At 42.8% G+C, this 27,308-nt stretch overlaps 1 protein-coding gene across 1 annotated transcript in view; it reads right to left on the reverse strand.

Moving 5' to 3' along the window:
• fam222aa (family with sequence similarity 222 member Aa) overlaps positions 1 to 27,308 on the reverse strand; it is a 268,663-nt gene that overhangs the window by 127,678 nt on the left and 113,677 nt on the right. The window lies entirely within an intron of this gene.

Here is a 27,308-nt window from a genome sequence, read left to right on the forward strand (position 1 = left end):
ATCACCTTTGGTTCTTTTGCCAATCACCTTAAATCTATGTCCTCTGGTCCTTGGCCCTTCTGCCAACGGGACCGGTTTCTCTATCTACTCTGTCCAGACCCTTCATTATTTAGAATACCTCTATCAAATCTCCTCACAACCATCTCTGATCCAAGGAGAACAACCCCAGTTTCTCCAGTCTATCCACGTAACTAAAGTCCCTCATCCCTGGAATCATTCTAGTAAATCTCTTCTGCACCCTCTCTAAGGCCTTCACATCTTTCCTGAAGTGCAGTGCCCAGAACGGGACACAAAAGGCCAGTTGTGGCCGAACCAGTGTTTTACGAAGGTTCATCATGACTTCGATACTTTTGTACTCTCTGCCGCTTTATAAAGCCCAGGACCTAGTATGCTTTTTTAACCACTTTCTCAATCTGCTCTGCCATCTTCAACGATTTGTGTACATATAACCCCCAGATCTCTCTGTTCCTGTACCCCTTTTAGAGTTGTGCCCTTTTGTTTACATTGCCTCTCCTCGTTCTTCCGTCCGAAATGTATCACTTCGCATTTTTCTGCCTTAAATTTCATCTGCCACGTGTCCGCCGACGCCACCAGCCTGTCTATATTCTCTTGAAGTCTATCACTATCCTCCTTACTGTTTACTACGATTCCAAGTTTTGTGTCATCTGCAAATTTTGAAATTGTGCCCTGTACACCCAAGTCCAAGTCATTAATATATATCAAGAAAAGTAGTGGTCCCAGCACTAACCCTTAGGGAACACACTCTCCTCCAATCCGAAAAACAACCGTTTACCACTACACTTTGTTTTCTGTCCCTTAGCCAATTCTGTATCCACGTTGCTACTGCCCCCTTTATTCCATGGGCTGCAATCCTGATGAGATTTTTTTTGTTCATTCATGGGATGTGGACGTCGCTGGGGAGGCCAGAATTTATTGCCCATCCCTAATTGCCCTCGAGAAGGTGGTGGTGAGCGGCCTTCTTGAACCGCTGCAGTCCGTGTGGTGAAGGTTCTGTTAGGAAGGGAGTTCCAGGATTTTGACCCAGCGACGAAGGAACAAAAATATATTTCCAAATCAGGATGGTGTGAGACTTGGAGGGGAATGTGCAGGTGGTGTTGTTCTCATGTGCCTGCTGCCCTTGTCCTTCTAGGTGGTAGAGGTCACTGGTTTGGGAGGTGCTGTCGAAGAAACCCTGGCGAGTTGCTGCAGTGCATCCTGTGGATGGTACACACTGCAGCCACTGTGCGCCGGTGGTGAAGGGAGTGAATGTTTCGGGTGGTGGATGGGGTGCCAATCAAATGGGCTGCTTAGTCCTGGATGGTATCAAGCTTCTTGAGTGTTATTGGAGCTGCATTCATCCAAGCAAGTGGAGAGTATTTATCACACTCCTGACTTGTGCCTTGTAGATGGTGGAAAGGCTTTGGGGAGTCAGGAGGGGAGTCACTCGCTGCAGAATACCCAGCCTCTGACCTGCTCTTGTAGCCACAGTATTTATGTGCCAGGTCCAGTTAAGCTTCTGGTCAATGGTGACTCCCAGGATGTTGATGGTGGGGGATTCGGCGATGGTAATGCCATTGAATGTTAAAAGGAGGTGGTTAGACTCTCTCTTGTTGGAGATGGTCATTGCCTGGCACGAATGTTACTTGCCACTTATAAGCCCAGCATGGATGCTCTACAGGTCTTACTGCATGCGGGCATGGACTGCTTAATTATCTGAGGGGTTGCGAATGGAAATGAACACGGTGCAATCAGCAGCGAACATCCTCATTTCTGACCTTATGATGGAGGGAAGGTCATTGATGAAGCAGCTGAAGATGGTTGGGCCTAGGACACTGCCCTGAAGAACTCCTCCAGCAATGTCCTGGGGCTGAGATGATTGGCCTCCAACAACCACTACCATCTTCCTTTGTGCTAGGTATGACTCCAGCCACTGGAGTGTTTTCCCCCTGCTTCCCATTGACTTCAATTTTACTAGGGCTCCTTGGTGCCACACTCGGTCAAATGCTGCCTTGATGTAAAGGGCAGTCACTCTCACCTCACCTCTGGAATTCAGCTCTTTTGTCCATGTTTGCACCAAGGCTGCAATGAGGTCTGGAGCCGAGTGGTCCTGGCGGAACCCAAACTGAGCGTCGGTGAGCAGGTTATTGGTGAGTAAGTGCCGCTTGATAGCACTGTCGACGATACCTTCCATCACTTTCCTGACTGTTGAGAGTAGGCTGATGGGGCAGTAATTGGCCAGATTGGATTTGTCCTGCTTTGTGTGGACAGGACATACCTGGGCAATTTTCCACATTGTCGGGTAGATGCCAGTGTTGTAGCTGTCCTGGAACAGTTTGGCTAGAGGCACAGCTAGTTCTGGAGCACAAGTCTTCAGCACGACAGCCGGGATGTTGTCGGGGCCCATAGCCTTTGCTGTATCCAGTGCACTCAGCCGTTTCTTGATATCACGTGGAGTGAATCGAATTGGCTGAAGACAGGCTTCTGTGATGGTGGGGATATCGGGAGGAGGCCGAGATGGATCATCCACTCGGCACTTCTGGCTGAAGATGGTTGCAAATGCTTCAGCCTTGTCTTTTGCACTCACATGCTGAACTCCGCCATCATTGAGGATGGGGATGTTTACACAGCCTCCTCCTCCCGTTAGTTGTTTCATTGTCCACCACCATTCACGACTGGATGTGGCAGGACTGCACAGCTTTGATCTGATCCGTTGATTGTTGAATCGCTTAGCTCTGTCTATAGCATGCTAAACAGCGGAAGCAACATGCACGTAGTCCTGAGTTATAGCTTCACCAGGTTGGCATCTCATTTTTCGGTACGCCTGGTGCTGCTCCTGGCATGCTCTTCTACACTCCTCATTGAACCAGGGTTGATCCCCTGGCTTGTTGGTAATGGTAGAGTGAGGAATATGCCGGGCCATGAGGTTACATATTGTGCTGGAATACAATTCTGCTGTTGCTGATGGCCCACAGCGCCTCATAAATGCTCAGTTTTGAGCTGCTAGATCTGTTCTGAATCTATCCCATTTAGCACGGTGATCGTGCCACACAACACATTGGATGGTGTCCTCAGTGCGAAGATGGGACTTCATCTCCACAAGGACTGTGCGGTGGTCACTCCTACCAATGCTGTTATGGACAGATGCATCTGCGACTGGTAGATTGGTGAGGACGAGGTCAAGTAGGTTTTTCCCTCGTGTTGGTTCGCTCACCACCAGCCGCAGGCCCAGTCTGGTAGCTATGTCCTTCAGGACTCAGCCAACTCGGTCAGTAGTGGTGCTATTGAGCCACTCTTGGTGATGGACATTGAAGTCCCCCACCCAGAGTACATTCTGTGCCCTTGCTACCCTCAGTGCTTCCTCCAAGTGGTGCTCAAGATGGAGGAGGACTGAGTCATCAGCTGAGAGAGGACGGTAAGTGGTAATCAGAAGGAGGTTTCCTTGCCCATGTTTGACCTGATGCCATGAGATTTCATGGGGTCTGGAGTCAATGTTGAGGACTCCCAGGGCCACTCCCTCCTGCATGTATATCACTGTACCACCACCTCTGGTTGGTCTACCATGCGGCACTTCATCAAATGCCTTTTGAAAGTCCATATACACCACATCAACTGCATTGGTCACATCATCAAAAATCTCAATCAGGTGAGTTAAACATGATTTGCCTTTAACAAATCCGTGTTGGCTTTCCCTAATCAATCCACATTCGTCCAAGTGACTGTTAATTCTGTCCCGGATTATCATTTCTAAAAGTTTCCCCACCGAGGTTATCGTTGCTGGGTTCATCCTAACACCCTTTTTTGAACAAGGATGTAACATTTGCAATTCTCCAGTCCTCTGGCACCACCCCCATATCTACAGACGTTTGGAAGATTATGGCCAGTTCCTCCACAATTTCCACCCTTACTTCCCTCAGCAACCTACGATGCATCCCATCCAGACCGAGTGACTTATCTACTCTAGGTACAGTTAGCAATTTATCAATTTTTAGCCCATCCAATATCTCAACTATACCTTCCTTTACTGAGACTCTGGCAGCATCTTCTTCCTTGGTAAAGGCAGATGCAAAGTACTCATTTAGTACCTCGGCCATCCCCTCTGCCTCCATAAGTTGATCTCCTTTATGGTCCCTAATTGGCCCCACCCCTCCTCTCACTACCCGTTTACTGTTCCCATGCCTGTAGAAGACTTTTGGATTCCCTTTTATGTTGGCCGCCAGTCTATTCTCATACTCTCTCTTTGCCCCTTATTTCCTTTTTCACTTCCCCTCGAACTTTCTATATTCTGCCTGGTTTTCACTTGTGATATCAACCTGACATCTGTCATAAGCTCCTTTTCTCTATTTCATCTTACTCACTATCTCTTTTGTCATCCAGGGAGCTCTGGCTTTAATTGCCTTACCTTTCTGCCTCGTGGGACTGTGCCTAGACTGTATCCGAACCAACTCCTCCTTAAAGGCCGCCCACTTTCAATTACAGTTTTGCCTGCCAATCTTTGATTCCAATTTACCCGGGCCAGATCTGTTCTCATCCCATTGAAATTGGCCTGCCTCCAATCGCGTATTTTTACTTTAGAGAGGTCCGGGTCCTTTTCCATAGCTATTCTAAACCCTATGATACTATGATCGCTGCTCCCTAAATGCTCCCCCACTGACGCTTGCTCCACTTGGCCCACCTCATTCCCTAGAACCAAGTCCAGCAGTGCCTTTTTCCTCATTGGGCCGGAAATGTACTGGTTAAGAAAGTTATCCTGAACACATTTCAAAAATTCCTCGTCCTCTGTGCTCCTTATATTATTATTGTTATCCCAGTCTATATTAGGATAGTTGAAGACTCCAGTTATCGCAACTCTATAGCTTTTGCACCTCTTCAATTTCTCTGCAAATTTGCTCCTCTATATCCTTCCCACTAGTTGGTGGCCTTGAGTGACTTTCCTCACATTTAGCCACTTTTCCTATGGGAAGCCTTCTCCTTTCATGGCATGGCTGAGATTGATAGGACGGGGGGAGGGTGGAAGAGAAAGACGACAGTGACGTCATGGATGAAGTACATTGAATGTACATACACTCCTAGGACCTGGGTTTGAATCTAGACCAGACTGATTGGATGAAAGTTTTCTCTGTTTGCTGGCTGCGAGAGCCCAATGTGAAATGAGTTTGGTAGTCTCAAACCAGTTACTTGTAGGAAAGGGACTACAGCACAAAAATGCCCCTATTGTGGCACTGACTGACAATCTCAGAAGCCACAAGATTGGCTGGTATGGGAAATTGAGGTACTCTTGAGAATGGAGTTAAGGCATCTTGCTGATGCAGAGTAGAGGGAGCTTTACTCTGCAGCTATCATTGTTTGATGATATATTTTGAAACAAAAAAAGTATTCCATTCTCCAACATCACCATCCCTTACCTTGATGAGCACAAACATTTGATTAAAAAAATAAGGTCCACAGCTATGATATTTAAGTTGTGTTCACTTCATGTTACCAGGTTGAGAGGACACCAAGTGATTACCACCAACAGCACAGTGCTAAAGGGTAAGCTCAAAATTTCTTTACATTTCTGGTAGAAATTGAGATCTGATATTTAGGATAAGTTTCTAGAGTTCACAAGTTGGATATTTTAATATTTCAGGAATACAAAAAACATGGGGGCTACACTACTGTTACAGATGTTTTACCAATACCAACAATTAGCAAGTTATGCCAACGTAAATAGCTCAAACATAGCCAAGAAATTTTTGAAGCATCTATGGTTCCTCTTGGTTGGTAGTAACATAATTTTTTAAGTCTGCATTCCTCACCTTCCCTTCAAAAAAAAATTCACCCAATTTTGTTTTGGGTAGAGGAAGTTTTTTTCCCTCTGGTCTTGTTTAACCAATGACATTTCACAACTGGGAGAATTCAGTACTTTGAATTAAATACAATATAAATCAACAGACAAAAAAAAGTGAACAGCCAGCCATTGTCAACTTGCTGAAGGAAGTGTGGGGAGGAAGCACGATTATGATAAAAGCATACAATCTTATCAATACCAAATGGGTGTGTCCAAAATGCCAGAGTGTCTGGTATTTTCAATAATGTTAGCATGAAAGAGTAAACTAGGCCTTTCAGCCCCTCCCCAGAAACTTCTGCACAAACAGCACAGTAAACACATGAGAAACTTCACTATTGAAGAAGTGGCTAACAATATGCTACTATGTTGGATGCAAATAGGGTTTGTTTAAAACTGTAATTGCTGGCTTGCAAACTCCAATCATAACAAGTAGTATTAAGACTATAGAAGCAAATTCAGAATAACCCAAACTAGGTTTTGAAAGGTTTAAACCACAGTAAGGAATCTTACAACACCAGGTTATAGTCCAACTGTTTTATTTGAAAATCACAAGCTTTGAGGTTTTCTCCTTCGTCAGGTGAGCAAGTGTTGCTCACCTGACGAAGGAGAAAGCCTCCGAAAGCTTGTGATTTTCAAATGAAACAGTTGGACTATAACCTGGTGTTGTAAGATTCCTTACATTTGTCAACCCCAGTCCATCACCGGCATCTCCACATCATAAACCACAGTAGGCACTGAAGCCAATAAGTGTTTTTTTTTGGATCTTACAATGCATTGCTCAACATTAGACAGTACCTTTTTAGGCCACAAAAGTAGCTTTTTTAAAAAAAATTCGTTCATGGGATGTGGGCGTTGCTGGCAAGGCCAGCATTTATTGCCCATCCCTAATTGTCCTCGAAAAGGTGATGCTGCAGTCCGTGTGGTGAAGGTTCTCCCACAGTGCTGTTAGGAAGGGAGTTCCAGGAATTTGACCCAGCGATGAAGGAACAAAAATATATTTCCAAGTCGGGATGGTGTGTGACTTGGAGGGGAATGTGCAGGTGGTGTTGTGCCCATGTGCCTGCTGCTCTGGTCCTTCTAGGTGGTAGAGGTCGCCGGTTTGGGAGGTGCTGTCGAAGCAGCCTTGGCGAGTTGCTGCATTGCATCCTGTGGATGGTACACACTGCAGCCACTGTGCTCCGGTGGAGAACGGAGTGAATGTTTAGGGTGGTGGATGGGGTACCAATCAAGCGGGTTGCTTTGTCCTGGATGGTGTCGAGCTTCTTCAGTGTTGTTGGAGCTGCACTCATCCAGGCAAGTGGAGAGTATTCCATCACACTCCTGACTTGTGCCTTGTAGATGGTGGAAAGGCTTTGGGGAATCAGGTGGTGAGTCACATGCCGCAGAATACCCAGCCTCTAATCTGCTCTTGTAGCCACAGTACTTAGGTAGCTGGTCCAGTTAAGTTTCCGGTAAATAGTAACCTTCAGGATGTTGATGGTGGGGGATTCGGTGATGGTAATGCCGTTGAATGTCAAGGGGAGATGGTTAGACTCTCTCTTGTTGGAGATGGTCATTGCCTGGCACTTGTCTGGCGCGAATGTTACTTTCCACTTATCAGCCCAGGTCTGGATGTTGTCCAGGTCTTGCTGCATGTAGGCACGGACTGCTTCATTATCTGAGGGGTTGCGAATGGAACTGAACACTGTGCAATCATCAGCGAACATCCCCATTTCCGACCTTATGATGGAGGGAAGGTCATTGATGAAGCAGCTGAAGATGGTTGGACCTAGGACAATGCCCTGAGGAACTCCTGCAGCAATGTCCTGGGGCTGAGATGATTGGCCTCCAACAACCACTACCATCTTCCTTTGTGCTCGGTATAACTCCAGCCACTGGAGAGCTTTCCCCCTGATTCCCATTGACTTCAATTTTACTAGGGCTCCTTGGTGCCACACTCGGTCAAATGCTGCCTTGATGTCAAGGGCAGTCACTCTTACCTCACCTCTGGAATTCAGCTCTTTTGTCCACGTTTGGACCATGGCTGTAATGAGGTCTGGAGCCGAGTGGTCCTGGCAGAATCCAAACTGAGCATCAGTGAGCAGGTTATTGGTGAGTAAGTGCCGCTTGATAGCACAGTCGACGACACCTTCCATCACTTTGCTGATGTTTGAGCTTAGACTGATGGGGCAGTAATTGGCTGGTTTGGATTTGTCCTGCTTTTTGTGGACAGGACATACTTGGGCAATTTTCCATGTTGTCAGGTAGATGCCAGTGCTGTAGCTGTACTGGAACAGTTTGGCTGGAGGCGCAGCTAGTTCTGGAGCACAATGCTTCAGCACTACAGCCGGGATATTGTCAGGACCCATAGCCTTTGTTGTATCCTTCAGTGGATCAAATCCCATGCTATTTTACACCAGTCTATCGTTCTACTTGTTTGCAGATGTGTCTACGGTTTTTGTTTTAGAATGCTTCTTCGCCACCTCCTCACCCCAATTCCACCACTAAAAAGTGGCGTGTCTGGCTACGAGAGTGCAACTCACCCTAACTGAAATTAGGTACAAAAAAAAAAGTGTTTCTCAGGTACGGGGATGGGGTTTGAAAGAAGCATCTTGATTATAATCACCATTCTTATCATCAAAATGAAGTGGAAACTGTTTCTAGTGGTGGAAAAGGAATACTCTACTCTACTTTCAATTATAGTTGTATATCAGTCTTCCTCAGATCAATGACTCAATGTAATAGCCCCAACCGTGGCACCTGCTCAGCAGTCTTGTTACCTGCAATCGAGCACACGCATCAGTTTTGTTGACAAGTCAAATCTGAACTAATTCAGATCAACGTGATCCGATTTAACTCAATCTACCTTTCAAAAGGACTAACTTGGCTGTACGTTAACTACTTGATTGAGACTGGACAAATAAACCTGGAGGAAGCAATAAATGGCTGCCCTCATTTCTCTTAATTGGAATACAACGAATACCAGAGATGCATGTTCAGAAACAAAGATCTGTTCTGCTCTGAAGTCGTTTATTCCATTAATCCCGTCATTTAGATACCAGATCTGACTTGAAATTAGCTGACAGTCAACTGTAGTTTCACCATATTAAAAATTGCATGCAGGAATATGGCCACTTTTAACTGGACCCGATTGAGGGAAAGATTTCATGCTAGGTTTAATTCAGGCGCTGCAGTATAAACTGTTGCCAGGCTTACTATCAAATCCTCCTCCACTGGTTCCGCTTATAATGTAAAATATTGCCCTAAAAGATGTTTTGTGCATGATATGCTTTTGACAGAGTCCCCCAGAAACAATTATACACACAAAGTGGCCTAACATTATATCTTAATGGGACAGTTCCAATGAATCCGCCTTTGTGGATTCAATGGAGCTTAGATGGCTGCACCAGGCGCGCGAAGGAACATAAGAAATATTGGCAGGAATAGGCCATACAGCCCCTCGAGCCTGCTCAGCCATTCAATCAGATCATGGCTGATCTTTGACCTCAACTCCACTTTCCCGCCCGATCCCCATATCCCTGGATTCCTCTAGAGTCCAAAAATCTATCCATCTCAGCCTTTAATATATTCAACAACTCAGCATCCACAGCCCTCTGGGGTAGAGTTCCAAAGATTCACAACACTCTGTGTTAAGAAATTGCTCCTCATCTCAGTCTTGAATGGCTGACCCCATATCCTGCAATTATGCCCCCTAGTTCTAGACTCTAGCCAGGGGAAACAATCTCTCAGCATCTTTTTTTTATTCGTTCGTGGGATGTGGGCGCCGCTGGCAAGGCCAGCATTTATTGCCCATCCCTAGTTGCCCTTCAGAAGGTGGTGGTGAGCTGCCTTCTTGAACCGCTGCAGTCCGTGTGGTGAAGGTTCTCCCACAGTGCTGTTAGGAAGGGTGTTCCAGGATTTTGACCGAGCGACGATGAAGGAACGGTGATATATTTCCAAGTTGGGATGGTGTGTGACTTGGAGGGGAACGTGCAGGTGGTGTTGTTCCCATGTGCCTGCTGCTCTTGTCCTTCTAGGTGGTAGAGGCCGCGGGTTTGGGAGGTGCTGTCGCATAAGCTTATATGTTAACATACTGCTTACACATCTGAAATTAAATTACTTTAGAGTTGAACTAAAACACGGAAAGTTCTGGTTACAGGACTGCGTCTCAATGAATCAAATGGACTAAACTTAAGGGATAATGTCTCTCTCTTTCCCCCCCCGCCCCCACCTCACAACAATCACCATTCCACTGCCTCCCATGCCAAGTCATCAGCTCACAAGGCAGTCTATGTTCTGCAGACAAATGGTTGCTATGTATGCAAATGCTCTGTGGATGAATTAACTTCGATTTTCTTTCAGTATTGAGAAATACTCAACTTTTCCTATCAATTCCTTCTCCAAAAGTATAAATAGAACATACGTGGCACAGCGCCTTTTTTGCAGTACAAAAGCTGCAATAGACTGGCTAGAGGTGCTTGACCTGGATCAACCTGGTTTGCAATTGCATCAGAGGTCACGGGGACACACCGCAGCGATCAGGAGTGCTGGAGGCTAGTTCTCACACACTTTGAGCTTGATGTTTGAAATAACAGGTGATTTTATGATATAGACCTCCTGGTGTACATGTACAATCTTTCTTCTACTTCTGTAATCATGACTATCCCTCAGTCAAAAACAGACATGAAGAGGGTTTTTCTCTGAAGACTCTGATCCAAAAATCACACCCAACTTCCTACAGATAAAGTTATGGAACACTGAAATGAAGTCACATAGTACAGAGGCTTAAAAGGAATTTATTTCTCAATGCATCAATGCCAGGACTATAAATTTCTGTTCGCCAACTAGCCTGGAGAGAATTACTTTCCATCTGTGGTGAGCTGAAAAACAAGCTAGCATACCAGGTTAATAGCAAGCTTCTCCCTCCATTTAACTGAAGCTCTTTGGGACTTCCTGAGGATGTGAAAGGCTACATAAATGCAAAAGATCTTTGTTTTTCATTTCCAAACCTCATTTCTTCCTTTGGATTCCTTCTGTATCAAATCCTTTCTGGGCAATTGCAGCTCTGATAGCTACTGGGAGGGAAGGAAGGAAAAGAAAGAACTTCATTTATATAGTACCTATTACAACCTTAGGTCGTCCCAAAGTGCTTCACAGCCAATGAAGTACTTTCGAATTGTAGTCACTGTTGTAATGTAGGAAAAGCAGCAGCCAATTTGCTCACAGCAAGGTCCTACAAACAGCAATGAAATAAGTAACCAGATGATCTGCTTCTAACGGTGTTGGCTGAGGGATAAATGCCAGCCAGGACTCAGTTAGAACTTCCTTGATCCTCTTTGAACATAGGGTGTGCCATAGGGTCCTTTACGTCCACCTCAGATAGCAGACGGGACATTATCTGAAAGATGGCACCTCCAACAATGTAGCACTCTCTCAAGCAAACTGTATTATACCCTTTCAAATTTAAGAAGTAAAATCCAAGTCTACTACAGATTTCAGAATGATAACACATTGCTAAAAATGTAACCTCTTCATCGGATCACAGATATACAGACTGCATTCTTTAATTAATAAGGTCTTCTATACAGAAAAATTATATTGCTTTTCAGTCAAATGCAACCACAGAAAATAAATCTCAACAGTTTGGATCGTGAAAAGTTAATTTAAACAAGCTAACATTTTAAACATCAGTTGCAGGTAACAAATAAGGTTGGTATTTCTTTCCCAGTACTGTTTAAGCTGAAGTAGACATTTATTCTATAATTTCAGAGAGCGCCTAAAAGCAATCCAAATGCTAGTGACACAAATTGATGTTAATAACGGATTGAATAACATTTGGGCATCCAGTAAATTGAGTCCAGAACTCTACCCATACTAAAAAAGCTTGTGTTTCAGCAACAACTGAGGTCAGCATCTAGTTTTGCTGATTTGAATCCTCAGCTTGGTTTATAAACAACCAAGATCTATAGCATTCTTAACGCTACAGGTCCCAAATAATTTATGGAAAAGATGTATGAGTGGGAATGTGTGGGAGAAATAATTGCAGTAAATTAACACATACACCTCTAGGATGAAAATTATTCTTGACTTTGTTCAATTTCCAGCACCAACATCCATCACCTTGGAGACCATGAAAAATATCTGCAAGAAAAATACCCCCCTCATAGGAAATATGGGTAAAGAAATAAATGCAGACGTCATTATCCCTTCTCAAGCTGACCAGTGCTGCACATCTGCAAAAGTCAGGTCTCTCAAAAGCCAGGAAACGAGTGTTCATGTTCACAAGCTAAGAGTGGTTATAAAAATCTTCAATGCAAATTTCCCAACAATAAAAATACTCATTAGCAAATATAAAATCTATTATATGAATGCGTACTAAATCAATTACGGTTCAGATGAAATTCATCAGAGTGTAATCTGAATAGTTTATAGATGTCATCTGAACCTTCAATTAAACTACCTTTTTGTCACTAACAATGTACGTATAATCTCAAAATAAAACAGTGAACAGTAGTGCTGAGATTGCACAGATTAGAAAAACAAATGAGACAGAACAGTTTTCACAATTAATGAGGAATACAAGGAGGAAATTTTCCTATTGAGAAGCAGAGTTATAGGATTTTGGAAACATCTGAAAAATTATCAGGCCACCTAGAATTCTGCAGCAGATTTCTGCAGCAAGCCTAACCAAATTCTGCAGCAAGAGGATGTAAATTCTACCATCAAATTCAAAATCTCCCCTTGGTTATTGTTTCCCATTTTCAGAAAAAACATTGGAAAAAATAGAGAAATTTTGCAATTGCAGATAAATTCTGTTGCAATGGAGCCAGAGTGTTAGGAGCCTGGGAATAATTGAAATCTAACAATAAATCCAAGGACAAAGTACAAGAGCTGAATGGAAACCTGATATTAGATAATTCCCTTGAAATCCTTCCACGGTTCAATGTATAGTATTAATTTTATGTATGATTTTATTCAAGTTGGGGTCCATCTTTGTGCCAGATGCATCAGTGAACCACTTACATTGGTGAGTGGTAATATTTGTACAAAAATAATTGGGACCTTATTCTGGAAATTAAAGAAAAATAGTTAGCAGTTGACCACTAGGAAATTCTATAGCTAATATATTTGTTCTAATAAATTTTACTTATCGACTTATTCAGTTAGCAGAAATGCAATGCTAAATGATCAAAACAGTCTTCTCATTTCAGATAAATTTTAAAATGCAGCATAGTCAAGGCCCAAAAAGGACAATACATTTCAAAGCACTAAGAAACCCAAGACAAAAAGAAGAGATCTGGTCTAAAAGCCTATGCTTTGGAATTATGTTAGCCTGGAGGACAGAGAACCAGAAGACATCTTCAAACAGACATAAGGGGAAGATTCTGTTTCCTGGAGTGTAACAGCCAGCTTGACACATTCCCTACACTTCATTAATAATAAGTATTAGAAATGCTGAAAAGGAGGTAGATTGAAGAACACAAAGCAGCTCAAAGATCAACAATCCACATTATATCTCCCTACACAGAGACATGCCTGAATTTTTTTTCTATTTTGTTAAATTTTTTTATCAATTTACCTAAAATTTTCACAAAACCTAAATAAGGAACAAGTATTTTTGGACCATCGCTATCTCTCTTTTAAAGATCAAATGATAGAATTTGGATTAAGAGGAACATTTTTCACCCAACCTATTCTTGTTGATTTTCTCTACTGAAATATTTTTGTTTAAACAATGACAGGTGACAAATCACTGGAAGAATTACTGACCATGGCAACTGCGCTAATTTGGCCAAGTTGGCAGAACTATCGTTTCTGGACCAGAAGATTGTAAATTAATTCAAGTCCCCCACCAGGACTTGAGTGCACAATCTAGGAAGAAACTTCAGTGTACTACTGAGGGAGTGCTATATTGTCTGAGGTGCCACCCTTCAGATGAGATGCTAAACCAAGATTTTATCTGCCTGTTCAGGCAAATGTCAAAGATTTGGTAGCACTTCACAGAAAAGAGCAGGTAGTTCAACCAGTGTCCTGGCTAACATTCCTCTCTCAATTTGTCATTCATCTCGTTGTGCTTTGTAGGCATTGCTGGCATAGAATAGCTGCCACATTTGTCTACATAATAGTCACTGCTCTCCAAAAGATACTCAATGTGCAAAGTATTTTGAAACATTTTTATGATATAACAAGTAATTATATCATAGACTAATGCAGTGCAGAATGAGGCCATTTGGCCCATCATGCCTGTGCCAGCTCTTTGAAAGAGCTACCAGTTAGTCCCACTCCCCTGCTCTTTGCCCATAGCTCTGCAAGTTTTTTCTTTTTATATTATATCTAATTCCCTTTTGAAAGTTACCATTGAATCTGCTTCCTCTACCCTTTCAGGCAATGCATTCCAGATCATAACAACTTGCTAAGTAGAACAAATTCTTCTCATCTTTTGCCAATTATCTTAAATCTGTGTCCTCTAGTTTCTCCCTATCTACTCCATCAAAATCTCTCCTAACTTTGAACATCTCTATTATATCTCCCCTTAATCTTCTCTGCTCTAAGGAGAACAATCCCAGCTTCTCTAATCTCTCCATATAACTGAATTCCCTCATCCTTGGTACCATTCTGGTAAATCTCCCCTGCACCCTCTCCAAGACATTGACATCCTTTCAAAGTGTGGTGCCCAGAATTGGTCACAATACTCTAGCTGAGGTCTAACCAGTGATTTATAAAAGTTTACCATAACATCTTTGCTTTTGTACCCTATGCCCCTATTTATAAAGCCACAGATCCCGTATGCTTTTTTTTAAAAAACAGCTTTATCAACTCGTCCTGCCACCTTCAAAGATTTGTGTCTGTGAACCCCCAGGTCTCTCTGTTCATGCACCTCATTTAAAATGTTACCATTTAGTTTGTGCTGCCTCTCCTCATTTACACAGATGTTTCTTTCTTCAAATGATCAAAGTTAACTTTTACCATGCAGTGGGCACAGTCAGAAACATAGGAACAGGAGCAGCCCATTCAACCATTCAATTAGATCATGGCTGATCTGTACAAACCCACCTTTGTTCCTTATCCCTTGATACCCTTACCCAACAAAAATCTTTCGCTCTCTGTCTTGAAAATTTTATTTGATCCAGCATCTACAGCCATTTGGAGGAGTGGGTTCCAGATTTCCACTACCCTTTGTTGAAAAAGTGCTTCCTGATTTGATTTCTAAATGGTCTAGCTCTAATTTTAAGATTTGGCCTCTTGTTCTGGATTCCCCCACCAGAAGAAATGGTTTCTCTGTATCTACCATATTGAATCCCTTTATCATTTTAAACACTTGAATTAGATCACCGTTCAACCTTCTAAACTCAAGGGCATACAAGCTAAGTTTATGCAAACCGTCTGCATAATTTAATCCTTTAATCCCTGGTATCATTCTGATGAATCTGCACCATACCCTCTCCAAGGCCAATATATCTTTCCTGAGGTTCGGTGCCCAAAACTGAATGCAGTACTCCGGTACTTGTCTGATCAAGGCTCTGAACAATTTAAGCATCACTTCCTCACTTTTGAATTCCAACCCCCTTGAGAAAAAGGCCAACATTCCATTAGCTGCTTCAATTACTTTTTATACCTGTACACTAGCTGTTAGTGATTTATGTATCTAAATCCCGTTGCTCCTCCACAGCTTAGTCTCTCATTATTAAGACAATATTCAGATTTGTCTTTCTCAGATCAAAGATGGACAACCTCAAACTTCCCCACACTGAACTTCATCAGCCATAGTTTTGCCATTCACTTAGTGTCTACATCTGTTTGCAACTTCCTGCTCCCATCCACACATCCTACTGTGTCTCCTAACTTAGTGTCCTCTGCAAACTTGGATATACAACTCTCTATTCGTTTATCCAAGCCATTAAGATATATGGCAAAAAGCTGAGGCCCCAGCACAGATCACAGCGCCAATCAGAGAATTAAACCCTTTATCCCTACTCTCTGCCTCCTACCTCCTAACCAATGACTCATGTGACAAGGTTACCATCAATTCTGAGCCCTCTCATTTTTGCTAATAATCTCTTCTGCGGAACCTTATCAAATGCCTTCAGGAAGTTCATATGGACAACATCTGTAGACACTCCCCTACCCACCAGGTTAGTGACCTCCTCAAAAAATTCAACAAGATTTTAAAAAATTATTTTTATTCATTCTAAGGATACGGGCATCATTGGCAAAGCCGGCATTTATTGCCCATCCCTAGTTGCCCCTAAGAAGGCGGTGGCCTGCTTTCTTGAACTGCTGCAGTCCTTGTGGAGTAGGTACTCCTACAATGCTGTTAGGAAGGGAGTTCCAGGATTTTGACCCAGCGACAATGAAGGAACAGCGATATACATTTGCATCAGGATGATGTGTGACTTGATGGCGACCTTGCAGGTGATGGTGTTCCCATGCACCTACTGCCCATGTTTTTTTTTATTCGTTCATGGGATGTGGGCATCGCTGGCGAGGCCAGCATTTATTGCCCATCCCTAATTGCCCTCGAGAAGGTGGTGGTGAGCCGCCGCCTTGAACTGCTGCAGTCCGTGTGGTGAAGATTCTCCCACAGTGTTGTTAGGAAGGGAGTTCCAGGATTTTGAACCAGCAACGATGAAGGAACGGCGATATATTTCCAAGTCGGGATTGTGTGTGACTTGGAGGGGAACGTGCAGGTGGTGTTGTTCTCATGTACCTGCTGCTCTTGTCCTTCTAGGTGGTAGAGGTCGTGGGTTTGGGAGGTGCTGTCGAGGAAACCTTGGCGAGTTGCTGCAGTGCATCCTGTGGATGGTACCCACTGCAGCCACTGTGTGCCGGTGGTGAAGCGAGTGAATGTTTAGGGTGGTGGATGGGGTGCCAATCAAGCGGGCTGCTTTGTCCTGGATGGTGTCGAGCTTCTTGAGTGTTGTTGGAGCTGCACTCATCCAGGCAAGTGGAGAGTATTCCATCACACTCCTGACTTGTGCCTTGTAGTTGATGGAAAGGCTTTGGGGAGTCAGGAGGTGAGTCACTTGCTGCAGAATACCCAAGCCTCTGACCTGCTCTTGTAGCCACAGTATTTATATGGCTGGTCCAGTTAAGTTTCTGGTCAATGGTGACCCCCCAGGATGTTGATGGTGGGGGATTCGGCGATGGTAATGCCATTGAATGTCAAGGGGAGGTGGTTAGACTCTCTTGTTGGAGATGGTCATTGCCTGGCACTTGTCTGGCGCAAATGTTACTTGCCACTTATCAGTCCAAGCCTGGATGTTGTCCAGGTCTTGCTGCATCCGGGCTCGGACTGCTTCATTATTTGCAGGTGATGGTGTTCCCATGCACCTACTGCCCATGTCCTTCTAGGTGGAAGTTGTGGGTGTGGGAGGTGCTGCCGAAGAAGCTTTGGCGGCGCTACAGTGCATCCTGTAGATAGTACACACTGCAACCGTGGTTCGGTGGTGGAGGGAGTGCATGTTTAAACTGGTGAATTAGTCAGACTAGACCTACCCATTATAAATCCATGCTGACTCTCATTGATCAGCTGATATTTATCAAAATGCTCAGACACTCTGTCCCTGATGAGAATTTTCCTACAACTTCCACACAGGTGATATTAAATTGACAGGTCTGTAGCTACCTAGTTTCTCCCACTACCCCTTCTTAAATAATCATATTTGCAATTTCCCAATCAAAAGGCATGAGTCCTGAACTGAGCGCACTTTGGAAAATTGTGGTTCATGCATCTGCAATTTCCTCACCTATTTCTTTTAATACACTGAGGTGGTAACCATCAGGTCCTGGAGATTTGAGTACATCAAGTCCAATTATTTTCTCCATTATCATTTTTTTTTAAAAAAACTTATATTAAATCCACTAAGTTACTCCCCTAGACTTACTTTTAGGCTCCCCTGTACTGCTAGTATTTTGTCCTCTTCTTCCACAGATACAAAGTACTCATTTAACAAGTCTGCCATTTCCTTATTATCCATTGTGGTCTCGCCTGCATCAGTTTTAAATGGGCCCACATTCGCCATTCTTTTTCTCAATATATTTATAAAAGGTTTGGCTGATATCCCTTGCAAGTCTTTTTTTCATATTCCCTTTTTGCACCTCATTACTTTCTCTGTATGCCTTTGTTGCCTTTTAAAGGTCTCCCAGTCCACTGGATTTTTACTTTTTTCTTTTAGCTTGATACTGTCTCTACCTCATTTGTTGACCATGGTTGCTTAACTACACAAATGCAGCCTTTGCCTTTTAGGGGAAGGTAATGGTTTTGTATTGTACCAAATACTTCGTTGACTATTTCTCACTGTTTGTCTGTAGGTTTACCCATTAACAGTTCAGCTTAGTTTACTCTAGTCAATTTATTTCTCATCCCTTCAAAGTACTTACATTTAAAACCTTGGTTTGTGACTCTCCCATCTCCATCTCAAACCCAATATAAATTCAATCATATAATGGTCACTATTTGCAAGATGCTCCCTTACTGTCAGGCTCTGGGGTTGCTGCCAAGTTTGCATGGCTCATAGCAGCCCCATCTGTTCTGATTTGTTTTTATGTATCAAAAGATTTACCTGGTCAACCTTTAGATTTTGGCATTCCATTGGCTGAAAAAAATCTTTGGAGTCTGTTTTTAGCCAAAAACTAATTTTCTGGAAGTTTCTCCCACCACCAAAATGGATGGTGGGAGCTCAAGGAAGACATTTTTTTTTAAAGTTAAAAGGAAGTTAGAATTAATTAGATAGAAAAAATGTGGAGAATAGAAAAGTGAAGGCAAGAAAAGTAGTAGAGTTTATTATACTATTAACCTTACACTATAGTAGAAAAACTACTTCTAATGCTGAAGTAGCTTTATTACAGCTCCAAGAAAGAAAATAAAACTTGCTTTTATATAGTGCCTTTCATGACCTCAGGAAGTCCCAAAGCACTTTGCAGCCAATTAAGTACTTCTGAAGTGTGGTCATTGTTGTAAGGCTATTCCAAGCCTAGAAGTCTGAAGATTGACATGTTTGACATCACAAAAGCAGTCAAATTTTGACATGATTTCACATATCAAACTACGAATACTATTACAGACTTGAGATCTCTTTCATGACACTGGGTTAATAGTTTTGTCATTTACAATATGGATGAATGTGTTTTTTTTAAATATAGAAGATACAACACTGCAAAAAGGTTAGTGATAATCTTTTTGCTGCTGACTCCCCAATGGCTCAATTTGTTAAAAAGATGAGTAGCTGTGCCTCACCCACCAGGAAAGTTCCAAATCATACCTGTGCTGAGTCACCTGATCTCAGCCAAAGTAATGAAAGGGATGCTAAAATTGGCCTCAGGCATCCTCAGTTAGGAATGGGGCGGGGGGGGGCGAAGACGGACAGCCAGGATTTCAAGTCTCAATCTATCCAGCAACCTTGAATGTATATGTGTGAACATCAGGTGAGGGCAGGATCAGACCCAGCTGTGAATGCCCCCATGGTCAAGTGGTCTGCCAACATAGATCACCGGCCAGGTACCATACGCCTGCAGGGGAAGGAAGAAAATTGATAAGGAAAAGTAGGAGAAAGGGATAAGCCCAAGGTCTGCATAACTTCAATAAACATAAAAGAGTGAACATCAGACAGTCTAATATAATCCACTGTAGGCTTTACTGACAAAGCATTGATAGCACAGTCTTTATCTCAAAGAATTTCTGCATCAAGGTCTGTACAATGCAATTACTCCTCAGCAACTGTCAATATTCTGCCATGCCCAAGGATTTAGATAAGGAGTGCTTGACAGCTGGAGTAAGTTTTGGGAAAATTTTAGCACACATGTACAATCTCCCTGTGACCCAGCTACAAGTCACGAGACTTTTGCAGTCAATAGGATGTGTGCCTGAATGCAAACCTGCCAAACATTGAAAACGTAAAGTCCGGACCTCGAGAGGCGAACGGGGAAAGAAAATGATTAGCTCACTTATAATCCATCTTAACTGAGGTTCAGATGACCTGAGAGCTCAGGCAATTCAGAGCATTTGTCCAACTATAATTTAATTAACAGTCTTGAAATCACATTGTCAGTTATTTGGAATGTGTACATTCAGTTTTACATGGCTTTAAATTCTGTTTTACTCTGTTTATCTGCAGGCATTACCCATTAGTGCAAATACAGACAATCATTACACTTCATAGTCTTAATGCAGACCATTTCCATTTAAAGATTCATTATTATGACTGTTACTGCAGCTTTGAGAAATAATCTGCAGTTTAAAAAAAATTGCATGCGCTGAATATTGGCTGTGTTGTCAAGAGAAAGTGCTGAGCAGAAGCTTCCCTATAGGGAGTTGAGAGGCCAAGTCACCCTGAACCACTCTTGTATAGCCTTGAAGTCAGCTAAGAGTATCCTGGTGGCAGGTTATCTGCTCACCTGATTGACAGTTGGTTTGCATCGCGAGATGAGGATCTTAAAAAGTACTTCTGCCATTTTGTTTAAACCATTACAAGTTATGTCGCAGGGTAAACTATGCTATTTGGACAACACAAACACGATCACCACAACTACACCTTTAAAGATATTCTCACCCCCGTCTAATCAGTGCACTGTGCAATCTCACTCCTCTCCCTATTAACCCAATTCCCCCCCCACTCCAGCTCATGCTCTCCTGCTCACAACCTCTTTCTCTTCCCCCAACAATCCACCCGCTTCCTCAACCTACACCCTCCTTCCCCCCACTTTTCCCCCCTCTCTCTCTCTCCACCTCCACACCCTCCTCTCTTTACCCCAGTTCTCTCTCTCTTTCGCTCCCCCCCCCACCCACCACCTTAGGCTAGTTCCACCCTCTTACGTACTTCTGCCTCCCCCCTCTCTCTCACACGCAACAGCATCCTCTCACATGCACCCATGCTTTTCCAAACCCTTCTCCCATGTGCACATGCTTCCCACTCTACTACATGCATATGGTCCCCTCTTTCTCACTCGGGCTCACCTCTAACACACCTATCCTTGCACATATGCTACCCTCCTCCATCACACACGCTTCTCTCTCTCTCTTACGCCCTCCTCCTTCGTTTCACACATATCCTCCCCTCTCTAACACGCACATCCCCACCCCCGGTGTGTACCCTCCTCACGCTCTCTCTCATCTACCATCACATACTCTCCCTCTCTCTTGTGCACCCTCCACTTTCTTGCATGCCCATCTTTCACTCTTACCTCCTCCTACACTCCCTTTAATTTCTTGTGAACGCAATTGCTCCACACTCACTCATGAGGGGCTACGTGCACGTGAGCGAAAGAGCACATCTGACATGTTACATCACTTGCTTCCACGCAGTTCTCTTGTGCAAATGCATTCCTCTCATTCGCCCACAATTTCACTCTTGCTCTCATGTGAACATTCCCACCCCCACACTCATACTTTCCTCCCTGCCAAACATGTGCATACTCCTCCCTCTTATGCATCTCCTTCTCTCATGCATACTCCACTCTTTTTGCACATGCGCATGCATCCAATCACCTTATCTTCCAAACTCTCCTCTCGTACAAATGAACCCCTCTTTCTCTTGCACACTCTTGCCTCTCCTCCTTCCCACGCATTTGCATGCGAACACACACCCTCTCCTCTCATGCTCTCACTCACATGCAAGTTTCTCACTCTCACACAACTTACCTTTCTTGCACATTCCTTCTATTTCTCCTCACATATTGCTCCCTTACACAACTACTCCTTCTCTCAGAAACACACTCTCATCTCCACTCACATCTTCTCACCCCCTCAGACTCCTACTGCTCCTTCTCCTCTTGCAGATAGCTTCTCTTCTCATGCACAAGCTTTCCATGCCCTCTCTCTTTTGCATGTACGCATCCTCCTCTTGTCCCTCATTTCCCTCTTCTCCTGATTCCCACTTCAATTAGCTTAATTTTCCCCTCTTAGTATCCTTCTCTCATTTGCCACTCCTCTCACTCCCTTTCTCTAACATCCCTGCTTCTTGTGTGTCTCGCTTCTTTTTCTTCATTACTTCTTTCCTTTATTCCTCTACGCCTTCTCCCTCGTGTTCCTTTTTTCTCACCCCTTCAACCTTGTTCTAATCCCCTTGTCTCTTGTTCTCTTCTCCACTACTTCTGTGTCTCTTCTACCACCTCCTCCTCCCCTTCTCTGTTCCCTCTTCTGACATTCCTCCTTTCTCACATTGTTTCTCTCTCCATCCTCCCATGCTTCTCCTCTTCTTCCCTTGGTGTTCTCTTCTCCCCTTCTGTATCACATTCCATCTTCTCTCCCTGTTCTCAATTTCTCATAATCCCTCTTCTCCACCTCCTCTCTGCCTAGTTTCCTCTTGTTCTCATGTTATGTTTTCTCCTCCCCTTCACGATCATATTCCCTCATCTGTTTGGTTTACACTTTACAAACAAATACGTACACACGTCATAGTTGCTTTTTCCTAAAATCATCTAGCTCTTTCAGTGCAGGGACCAGCAGTGTTCTACATTTGACCTCGTGGTAGTGGCGACAGTTCTCTGCATACTCCACAGCCCATTTGTTTAAAAAGCGAATGTGTAATGCATGCCCTATACTGTAGTGCATTTGGGTGAAAATTAATTATTTTTGCAATGGAAACTATATTTAGCCAGTTTACAAAGAAAGCAACACTGTTTTATTGTGGCTGATTTGAATCTCACACCAAAATTGAATGTCTGGGTAGGTGCTAAAAGCTGCCAGTCGTCCATCCCTGTAACTAAGTATGACGCATGCAAGCTTTTGGTAGAGTTCCTTTAATGTAGAAAAACACTCCGTGACAGAAGAAAGGAATGGTTGTTGAGCCTTTCTGGGAGAGGTGACTGAAAACTTGGTTGAAATGATGGAAGAATTTAGAGCAGGAGCTCTAGACTCTAGACTCTAGAATGTTCCACCATCAATGGTGGTGCAGAGGGAGGGCAGCATACAAAAAGGCCAGGGTCAGAACCAGAGGTGACACAAAGGTGAGAAAAAGCAATGGAAAGATTTGTGGATGAGGATGAGGAATAGGTAATAGGAAGCCAGCGCAGTTCAGCAATGAACTGATGGATGAGCAGGACTTAGTGCAGGATAGAATGTAGGTGGTAAGAGTTTTGGACAAGTTGGGAGTTTATGGAGAGCGAGTGTCATGAGATTATCAAAGGAAGGTGTTGGAGAAAGAGTCTAGAGGTGACAAACAGATGGATAAGGGTTTCGGCAATGGCAGGTACGAGGTAGGGATGAAGGTGGTTAATGCTTTAAAAGGTGAAAGTAAATGGTCCTGGTGATATACAAGACATGAAGTTTGAAGCCTGGCTTTGGATCAAACTGAATTTCAAGGTTAAGCAGAGCCTGGTTCAACATGACTGAGCAGTCAAGGAAGTCCATGGCAAGGGAGTGGAGTTTTTGGCATCTGCCAAAAAAATGGTTTTGGACATTCCAGTTCAATTGGACGGAATTTTGGCTCATCCATGACAGTTTGAACATTTTTGTTTGTACAGCCTCACATTAGCAAACCTCATAAATTAACAAAATGATTTTATTCCATCATGAGTTTGAGCACTGCATTGCAATCAAGGAACTAACACTGCAGTAATACAGAACAATTGTGGGTTGCATATGTTCTCTCTCTTAACCTAGTGGATCCATTCACCACAATTTTACAATACACCACAATACTAGGTATTTAATTATATTTGAAAATTCAGAATTCTAGTAAGCCTAACTGAGGGTATCCTCACAATACATTAATGTGAACGAGATGACATGTCTACAAATGCATGTCAATTTGAGCTCAGGTGGTGATTTCATAAAGCTGCAAAGGATCAGAAAAACAAATTAGGGATAGATAATAGAAGGATGAGATGACATCAATCTGCTTAGCCTTAATTTTCAGTGTTTGCATGGTGGAATGCATCCAAAAATGCACATAAATGGCATAAAAATCATTTATAGGTCTTACTTGCATCAAATTTTGAAGCAAATGTTACAATAAGCTAGATGCTAAAGCTTTGGAGAATAACTTGGAACAAATGAAACAGAAGGATAAAACGTTTACCAACTTCTGTAAACCCAGAGCACGACTAACCAACATGTCATTTTAGAACTAAGAACCATACAGCGAGATTTTTGTATTCTGCACAAAATCTCCAAAACTACTATTTAGCGAATAGCATTTTAATAGCTCATCTAATTTGGTTCATGTAGTTAAGTGATTTATAAATCATAATGAAATCATTTTAGCTGTTCTTGGAAAAATATGTGGGGAAATTTTATTTTGTTATGCAGTTAGGACATATTGGTACATCTCCCATTAAAACAGTGGAACTGTAAGTGCAAATTCAAAAGCACACCTGTGCAGACAAGATGCTTTTTCTTACCAACTCTGTCAGGGTTAGCAGGTGTGTGCAGAGCAAAATGTTATGAATAGCAACATTCCATTTTTAAGAATAAAATTTTTAGGAATTTTCTTCAGTTACATTTCAAAAGGAAATTTGATGAAGAAGCTTACTTACTTGTGATTAACTAATAAATCCAATAGGGAATTCAGGAGGAAGGTCTTTACCCAAGATTGGTGAGAATGTGGAATTTGCTACCCTGAAGGAGTAGTTGAGACGACTAGCATAGAGGCATTTAAGGGGAAGCTAGATAAGTACATGAGGGAGAAAGGAATAGAAGGATATGGTTATAGGGTGAGATGAAGTAGGGAGGAGGCTTGTGTGGAGCATGAACACTGGCATGGATCCGTTGGGCCAAATGGCCCGTTTCCGTGCGGTACATTCTATGTAATTCTTTGCAAGCTAGGTACAACATTGAATTTACTTAACATTTTGGTACTAATATACAAAAACTACACTTAAGCCAGAACACTTCAATCGTGTGCAAATGGACTTTTTGTGTTAATTCATCATCTCAAATTGTTCAATCACCAGACCTGAAAGCACCAGAACTTCACCCTAACGTTACATAGCTGAAAATGCCCTCTTCAGACACAGAACACATTTGGAAGGACAAAATCTGTAATCTAATTATACTGCTGCATTTTTTCCTCAGTTCAAAGAAATAAAACATGAAAATTTCACAACCTTTATCATTAGATTTTACCAAAATTCAAAAGACAACACAGCTTAATCATTTTTTTAAAAGTCAGCACAATTAGTTTGCATTTCACTGTTCAGATTTCGTGACAAAGTTTGCTAGGGAACTGGGATTTTCTATGTTGCCAAGTCTGAAATCAAGGAATGAGCTGAGACAAAAGCAAGCAGGTGCAGCAAGTAATCCGGAAGGCGAACAGAATATTGGCCTTTATTTCTAGGGGGATGGAGTATAAAAGCAGGGAAGTCATGCTACAACTGTACAGGGTGCTGGTGAGACCACACCTGGAGTACTGCGTACAGTTCTGGTGCCCTTATTTAAGGAAGGACATACTTGCATTGGAGGCAGTTCAGAGAAGGTTCACTAGGTTGATTCCGGGTATGGAAGGGTTGTCTTATGAGGAAAGATTGAACAGGTTGGGTCTATATTCATTGGCGTTCAGAAGAATGAGAGAAGATCTTATTGAAACATACAAGATTCTGAAGGGACTCGATAGGGTAGATGCTGAGAGGATGTTACCCCTCATGGGGGATTCTAAAACTAGGGGGCATAGTCTCAGAATAAGCGGTCGCCCATTTAAGACGGAAACGAGGAGGAATTTCTTCTCCCAGAGGGTCGTGAATCTTTGGAATTCTTTACCCCAAAAAGCCGTGGAGGCTGAGTCATTGAATACATTCAAGGCTGAGTTAGACAAATTTTTGATCAGCAAGGGAGTCAAAGGATATGGGGAAAGGGCAGGAAAGTGGAGTTGAGGTAAAAATCAGATCAGCCATGATCTCATTAAATGGCGGAGCAGGCTCGAGGAGCCGAATGGCCTACTCCTGCTCCTATCTCTTATGGGCTTATGGTCAAAGCAGTATTAACAAGGCTGAAAATAGTCACTGAAAAATACCTGATCTCTTGTGCCTTTCTATTATAAAGACTAATTGATCTTCCACTGTGTTGCTTGGGAGAATTTTTTAAAAAAATGTCTGCCTTCCCTGTAATAATCTGCGCTTGTCTCCCTCTCTGTTTTCCATTCTTTTCGACTGTGTCCATCCTTCTGTTTCACACTTCTGTTATCTAACTTGCTCCTCACTCTCAATAAGTCTACCCGTCCCTCCATCTCCTCCCTCCTGTACACTGCAACTCACTCTCTCCCTCCATCATTTGTTTTAGGTATATGAAAATTTCTGTGCTACATTTCAAAAATCAATTTTTTTTTTAAAAGTGTATATACCGTACTTTCCTCCTCTCCAACCCCACCCCCATCCTCCCCCACAACGCCGTCTCAAGGGGCACTATAGTCAGATTCGGAAATCCAACCCTCAAATAGCTGCAGAAATTGTCATCTCTCCCTAGTTATGAAGAAGTTAGTGAATGCCAGGAGCTTAGGCCAAATGGGAGTGATAGTCAGATTATGAGTGCAGGGATCAGTCCCTGGTGACCATGGGATCAATAATGCATTAATAGTCAAGTGGTTAGTGCAGACTAATCAGATCTGTGGGATACGACAAAATATTTATTGAGTTTTTTTAAATAAATCACAATATTAATAAAGTTCAGCTATACAAGTTAATTCCTGCAGCATCCCCCACAATTAGTCTCCTACTCTCCAGTTCATTGTTTTTTTTGTTCATCTTCCACTTTTCACCTCCATGTGCATGGCTTACAAATATCTTCTCAGATTTTTCCTCACTTGCTTTTCTTCTTTCTTTAAGTACCTTTATCCCTGTGTCCCTGTCTCCTCTCCTATATATTTCTCTGCATGCCTCTCAGTTTAAAGAAACTGATGTTTAAATAATGCTGTTCACTTTTTGTTTTGCTTTTACACAATGTCTCTTATATACATCTCTCTCTCTCTTCCTATTTGCAATGTCCCTCAATTATCTTTTTCTCTCACGTCACACAGAAACCTAAAGGCAGACTTTTGACTCCAACCCTCTAATAACCACAGAAATTATCACCTCGCCCTGGGTATGAAGCCATAGCTCTCCTCTGGGATATTAGCATAATCCTGCAGCTCTCTTCTAAAGAGTCCGATTACCACAGAAACACTTCATACTATAGGCCAGGAGGCTGCTCCTATCAACAGCATTGCCTGATCCCACCTTCATTTGCTCTTAGCTAGTCTGTTTTTTAAAAAAAAAATTATTGGAAAACTGGGACACAGGTTTGAGAGAGACTGAAGAGCCAGTATCCCTTTGTTGAACTGCTCTTGCAACAGCAAATAGTTTAAAAACAAGTAGCAGTCAATGTCTCTCCCCTATCTGCCACAATATGCAAGACAAGAGAAAACTAGGGGGCTGGAGCTGTAGCTGGGAGGGACTGTGGACAGGGGCCATTCAAAGCAGGCTTCAGAATACATAGGGCAGGAAGACATGGGAGCAGAATGGAGCTCTTGTCTGTTAAGCAAAATGGCACCCAGGTATTGAATCTCTCACCTAATTGGTCCTTGCTGAGCATCTA

Source organism: Heptranchias perlo, chromosome 25, assembly GCF_035084215.1.
Source record: "Heptranchias perlo isolate sHepPer1 chromosome 25, sHepPer1.hap1, whole genome shotgun sequence".
Lineage (NCBI taxonomy): Eukaryota > Metazoa > Chordata > Chondrichthyes > Hexanchiformes > Hexanchidae > Heptranchias > Heptranchias perlo.